The sequence below is a fragment of the Calonectris borealis genome, chromosome 27, assembly GCF_964195595.1.
Source record: "Calonectris borealis chromosome 27, bCalBor7.hap1.2, whole genome shotgun sequence".
NCBI lineage: Eukaryota > Metazoa > Chordata > Aves > Procellariiformes > Procellariidae > Calonectris > Calonectris borealis.
Genome location: NC_134338.1, coordinates 205,001 through 211,554, shown reverse-complemented (window position 1 = coordinate 211,554; position 6,554 = coordinate 205,001). Strand labels below are relative to the sequence as shown.

Below are 6,554 nucleotides of genomic sequence, written 5' to 3'. Positions count from 1 at the left end.
TGTGGTTTGTTTTTCTCCAAAGATCTATGGGTTTTGTAGCCTAACGGAAGCAAAAGCAACTTTAAGCTAGGTCAGGAAAGAACCTCGTGCATTAGCAGACTCTCCTTTAGTGACCTTTGAGTCCATTTTGCTGTTGGCATTCAAACTGTTTTAAAAAAAGGAAAAAGATTTTGCTGCTTGTGTTTGATTCTCAAACCCCAAGATTTCTTGAAATACACTGTTAGTGTGTTGAGACGATAAAAGCGTGATGTTACATATAAAATTTTGCTTTTGTATCTGTAAAGGGATTCTGCGAAGTGCTATGTAATTACATATGAATATGCATTCTTACGAACTGACTGATGTTTTTCTCTGTATTTATGTTGTTTTCAGAATACACAGATGAGAATGCCCTGATTCCTAAGACCTCATCGGTAATTGTTAGAAGAATCCCTGGTGGAGGAGTTAAAGCTACCGGCAAAACCGATGTTATGTAAGTATCCATAAAGCATTGTATTCTTTGTTAGGGGTTCCAGTGTGTTAACTTTTTTATGGATATTAGTTTACAGAGGCGTTCTTTCTTGTTAAAGCTGCTGTTAATTTTTGTTGGCACGGGGTAGATTTTAATGTATCTGTCCGAAAGTGGACTTACATTTTTAGGCCTGCTGGGACATGGGGTTCGAACTCCAACCATGGTAACTTTTAAGATTATTCTGTTGGGTTTGTTCTTGGGGTTGATTGTTCTGAGACCCAAGTTGTAGATCCTGTTTCCTCGACGTGCAGAGATTCCTTATTATATGTGTTTGCTTTTATGGCTTTTATAGTAAAGACAGATACGCATTGTAGCGTAAACGCATACTTTGTTCCCGTCTCAGAAGAGTCTGATTCTCAGTGTTTGACTATTTCTGGCATTTGGGGGGGATATGGCAGGTATTCTTACGCCCCGAATCTGGGTTTTTTGCATACTAGCTATAGAGGAAAGACCAAGGTTTACCAGTTGGCGAACGATGCAAACAAGAAGTTCCATTCGTAAGCGATTCCTATGCGTTTCCTCAAGACAATGTCCGTTTCAGGCAAGAGAAAAAGTACAATATCCTAAAGCATATTGCCTTTTGTGCAAGTACGATGAAGGAATAGTTAATCCTTTCCAAACTTGAAACTCAGTAAGCAGTTTAGCACATTACCAAATGTTACTAGTTATCTTGCTACGTCTGTTTTTACCATAAGCTGGTATCTGTGCTCCGGGTTTTGGTTCTGTATTCCTAAGATTTACGGAGGACAGAGAATCAGGTGTATTGATTAAAATTACAGCTATTCTAATGCAATGCTGACTAGAGGATTACTGCTGTCATTTATGTATTCGTACAGTCCAGTTCTATATCAGCTACATTAGCATTGTTTGAACGGTCATGTTTTCCAGCCGCCTTAAAGATAGGTCTCTCCACCACAATTAGTAGGTATTATTAGCTTGTGGTTTTGCCATGTCTTTCTAATGTTGGTTCTCAATAAATCAAGTAGACGGATGAGTTACACTGTGTCTCGAACAAAGAGTACAGCAGCCTCCCGATACCTACGAGGCATCTGCAAGCAAAAAACCCTGAATTTATGTGGCTCTGCATCTCAACTTTGGGCGTATTCCTGCAGTAGTTGTTGCAGTGTTTTCAGGCCCTCTCTAGTAATTCTGGACACCACAGCACTGTGCTTATAAACCTGGCCTTGTTTTGGGGGTTAATTTAAACATGTCTGCTTAGTTCTGTCTTGTCAGTGCATCCTCTGTTTCGGGCACCCTCTCCTGGTATTGTAATGCTGCCCTAAAATGAGAGGATAGATGCTGCTAGCATCAAAGGTCAAATACATACCTGTATGTATAAGGGGATAAGGAAGGAATGGCACTGCTGTTCTAGCGTTGAAAATTAACCAGGCAGATTAGCTTTCTAGTCTTTCAGCGGTGAACATTGCAGAAACAACTGGTAGAGTGGTGAATGTTTGGGAATGATGAATGTATGCTGTAATGGTGGAGAGGCCTTCAAAAATGCGTTACTCTCCTTTTAGTACGCTCTTGAAGGTAAACGTATGAAGAATCCATGCTGTGGTAATCTAAAGGATGTCCTTGTCCTTCCTCAACTTCAGGAGGTACGTGGCTGTCATTGCGAGCCTGGTGGTGTTCTAGCAGTGGCAGGGAGCATGCGCCTTTCTATGTGTACACCAATTGCACAGCAGCCTTTGAATTGCCTCTGCTCATGGGACACTTTGGATGATGTGTGAATTGTTTGTTAACGATATCAATGGTTGCATGGCTGATTCATGACGAGTAGCGTGCAGATACAGATCAATGAGTATGTGGAATCTCAGCAAGTTTTCAAATTTAATAAATATTTCCTAAAGTATCGTAGCATTTTCAAGATTATCTTGAAGCAAATTCTGGCAACCAAGACCTTTTTTTTTTTGTCACAGGTCTCCTAGATCGCACAAAGGCCTAGGACCTGCTTTCAGGTGACATTTCTACTACTATTTTTAGTCCATATAGCATATGTAACACATTTAGTGTTTTGGCACTTTCATGGCTAAGATATCCGAACACAGTGCTTGGGCTTCCACAGAGAAACACTGTTCTAAAGACGATGCTGCTGACATTGTTGTTATTTGTCAGATGACTGATTTTTTTCACTTAAGTAAACGTGCACTTGGAAGTGTCTAGACTATCGCTGTTCTTTCTTAGAAACTAAAGGACTCTATCTGGTACCTATTTGTAATACTAGCGATACACAGATTGGCTAAAGTTACCTTCGTATTTTGATGGTTGATTATTTATGAACACAAAACTGTAGTACAGACTTCCTGGTTTTGATACTTACGTAGCAGAGACAAACTATCTGAGGACTTCCCCTTGCACGGTTGTGTTCTATATCTGTAAGCCTTAGAGTAATTTGTGACAAAGTAGGAATGGGATTCTGGGGGGTTTTTTTAGTTGCACTGAATGTACCGAGAGAGAACGGTTTATGTATATGAATAAATTTCCACATTCACTAGACTATCAGAACATAAAGTTTTGATGTTCAGGTTTTATAATCTGTTTTCAGTGCTTTCTGTTTTTGGTACAAGTGCTGTATTTGAAGTTCTGATCACCTTTATTTCTTCTTCTAGAAGTCAAACTGAGCCAGTAAGTGGAACATCAAAAGCAGTATGTAAAAACACAATCTCACACTTTTTGCTGCACGCTGCACTTAAGGTAGCCTTGGATTAATTTTCCAAACATTAACTGAATAGATTTTCCAGTAAAACATAGTGTATGTTGTAAATACAATGTATTTGATTCAGCATAGTAGAAACGGAGTAATGCCATCATTGGCACAGTTCTATCTAATGTGAATATTGGTGTTTGTGCCTAGTAATGCATTGTATTTCATCCTGGATATGCTAGACTATTTCCTGAATGACTTTGTGTTGTACAGATAATGTACAATCGTTTTTAGATCACGTAGGTTCAAGGTCTGCACAACTGAACATGGTTTTTGAAAATGTTATCAAAAACCACTGAGAAACCATTATTGTTAAACTTGGTACTGTTTCTTACTTTTGCCTTGGGGGTTCAAACAAATACCAAAACCAACATGTCCCACACGTTTTGAGGACAGTTCTGTGCAGCTAAATGCTTCCTTTTCATGTCCTTAAAGACTTGGGTATTTGTTCCTGAAACTGTATAATTGAAGTGATATTGTTTGGGCCCCTCTGAGTGCATAACTGTCTTTAATAGATTGCTGTCAATTTAAATATCGTTGCTACACAAAGTGGTATTCTAAAGTTCTACATTTGACCTTTCCGCTTTATCAGATGAAGCAGTTTAGTTTAATAGTTTGTCTGCAAATGAAAATACGTAAAACCCAGTGTACAAATTTTGGCACAAGGTTAGAGCCTGGTGCATTTGTAAAGCGTAAAATCCCTGTCATTTTTCTTAACCTCCGCCTGCAGTACATTTTTGGATCTGGGTGACTTCAGGGCTGGATGCTGCTTTAATTTCCCAAAGGCTAAGCTTTTCCTTAGGATACTGCCACTTTGAATTTACATTTGGAAAAGGGGCAGCGTTTTTCTTCAGGTTTGAAGACACTGTCGTTCTGCTGCTAAAACAGAAATAAGTAACACAAGGAAATACTTGGCTGATTAGTTTACAAACCACACTGAAAAGAAGTTTCCTGTAGTGATGCTTCCTTCTCAAATAAATATTTTTTTAAAATCCTTTTTAGCTGAAAATTGATAGCTTCCTTACCCCTTCGACTTTTAAGCAGCTGTGAGCATTTGACAAGGGTCCCTCTCTGAGATATTCTGGAGCAAGAAGTTGATCTCCAGCGGGTTTGGTTAGTTTAGCTGCTTCTCCTTAACCACATAGGCACTCTTAAGCTGTCACAGGTTTGGACTTTGTTTTGAACAAATACCAACTACACTAGGTTGGAAATGGCGCTTTCAGTGACACTCGGAGGATATAGTGCAGACTGTCAGACTACAGTAGAGGTTAACTATTGCTCTGTTTTTGATTGTAGAACTTGAATATGAGTTTAATTTTTTGTGAACAGATTGATGACTCTTCTGCATCTATTCCTCTGGCCCAGCTGACTAAGGTACATATATATTCTTAAAAAAAAAGTGTTTGCTTTGTATTTTTAAATCTTATACTGTGATCTCTAGCTGGATAACTGTTGTAATGTGACCAAACCTTTAATTTAATTTTCAATAATTTAAAGTATTTCTTTTAACTTTAAAATGTGTGTATATTTTGATACTATCCTGGTAAAGAGTAGTTGCCAGTTTGGGAAGATAGAAGGGGGAGGACCTTATCAGCCGCAACGTAGTGTTGCAGTATTACTCATCTTCAAGACACAAAGAAGAAGCACTTCAGAAGCTGTTTACCGTTTTTCATACTTTTCGTTCATTTTGCATTGGAAACTAACACAATTTTCACAGAAGAATTTAATTGGCTGTAAGTGACGGACATTTCAGGGGGGTTTGCAAGAGCCAAAATAGAAGCGTTTCTGGAACACGGACAACTGCATGGCTATTTTTGAATTTCTAGGCACTACAGTTATAGATCCATGCTTTGAATGCTGCACAATTTCATACACTGTAGTATATATACAGTGGACAACACAATCTAATTTGTTTGATCGCAGACTGTGTAAATTGTGTAAATGCACCTAATTGTTTACAGGAAAATACTGATGCATATGTGTGGCATATTAGCAAACGTGACCTTCTGAAACTGTTGTAATGCCATGTTTTGCTATGGAACTGCCTGCATTTTTTGCTCAACAACATGTAACTTTGGCTGGGATTGCACTTTGTGAAAAGGCGTAGTGCTAGCCAATTAAATTACTAGTCTTTGAAGTTACAAAGATTAGAGAAGGCAGGGCCTAATGCAGAGGAGCTAGTTCTTTCTTCTGAAAATAAAGGCTGGAGTTCCTTTCCCAGAAAGAAAAATCTCTTCCCACTGGTAACTTCTTCCCTCTCTCACTGCAGAAATTAAATTGTGGACATTTGGTAAGAAAAAAAAAAATAGTTTGGAAGGTAGCCACCAGGAGAAATTGGTCTCTGTTAGCGCTGTCCCTAAACATGTCCTTGGTTCTGTAAACTCAGGTGAAGTTTTACTCTAAAATGTGAAAAACTGTCCAAGTGGTGTACACATTTAAGCTTTTGAGAAAATGTAAGTATTTCAGAAAAACAGAGGAACATAAGATAAAGCAGCTCCAAACGGTTCCTTACTCTGACCTCCTCAGTGCAGACTGGCTTAGCATGGAGGCAATGTGTTGTAAAAAGTTTTGTGTTTTATTATGCATTAAATGCCATATTGAATTTTGGTCTATTCCTAGTAATGTCTTGTGGGTTTTGGATGTGTTTTGTAAACCGCTTGGGTTCAAACAAAGTAGTCAAGTATCTGTAAAGTCTTCTGTAAATGTTAATGGAAATGATTTCATAGATGTCGATCTGGATTATGTTACAGTTGAGAAAAAGCTGTGTATATGAAACAGCCCTTTAACAAAATGCTGAAACAAGTTGGTTGCTTTTGTGAATGAATGCATCTAAAACCAAAACCATGAGTGGCTGATCTGAATGATAGGTGCTTGAGGGTCCAAATCATTTACAGTCACTCCCTTAGACCCTGCTTGTATCTGTACTAGTGTGTAATAAAAACAGTTGAACAAATACTACTTTAAAAAAATCAGCTGGCTTCAATAATTTGTGAATGTGTGAAACAGACTGAAATTTTCCTGTTGCTATAAACTAAGAAAATACTGCTGTGTGCTGACACGAGCGGCTGTTTTAAAATGCACTTGGTAGCACTTCTGTGTTTCTGTCATGGATCTCGTTTTGTAGGAGCTGTAACATAGACTTCTTCCATTTATAAAATGTAGTTACTCGGAGACGAACTTTACCCTGAGCCTGCAATTTACATTTACCCTCTGGCAAAGGAGAGGTGGGATTCATTTCTCTCATAGAAAATGATATAGCCAACTCTGGTGACTTACTGTGGTCTGCAACAAACGGATAGTTCGGCATTTAATCCACATTCTTCTCCACGGGAGAGT

The 6,554-nt window shown here is 38.5% G+C and overlaps 1 protein-coding gene across 1 annotated transcript in view; it reads left to right on the top strand.

Annotated features, from left to right (window-relative positions):
- The first annotated feature begins 6,164 nt into the window (after window positions 1–6,164).
- LOC142093444 (E3 ubiquitin-protein ligase RBBP6-like) overlaps window positions 6,165–6,554 on the top strand; it is a 3,134-nt gene continuing 2,744 nt past the window's right edge. Inside the window, exon 1 of the mRNA XM_075174623.1 lies at window positions 6,165–6,554. This exon is cut by the window's right edge and continues 125 nt beyond it. The gene's annotated coding sequence lies outside the window, so the exon portion shown is untranslated.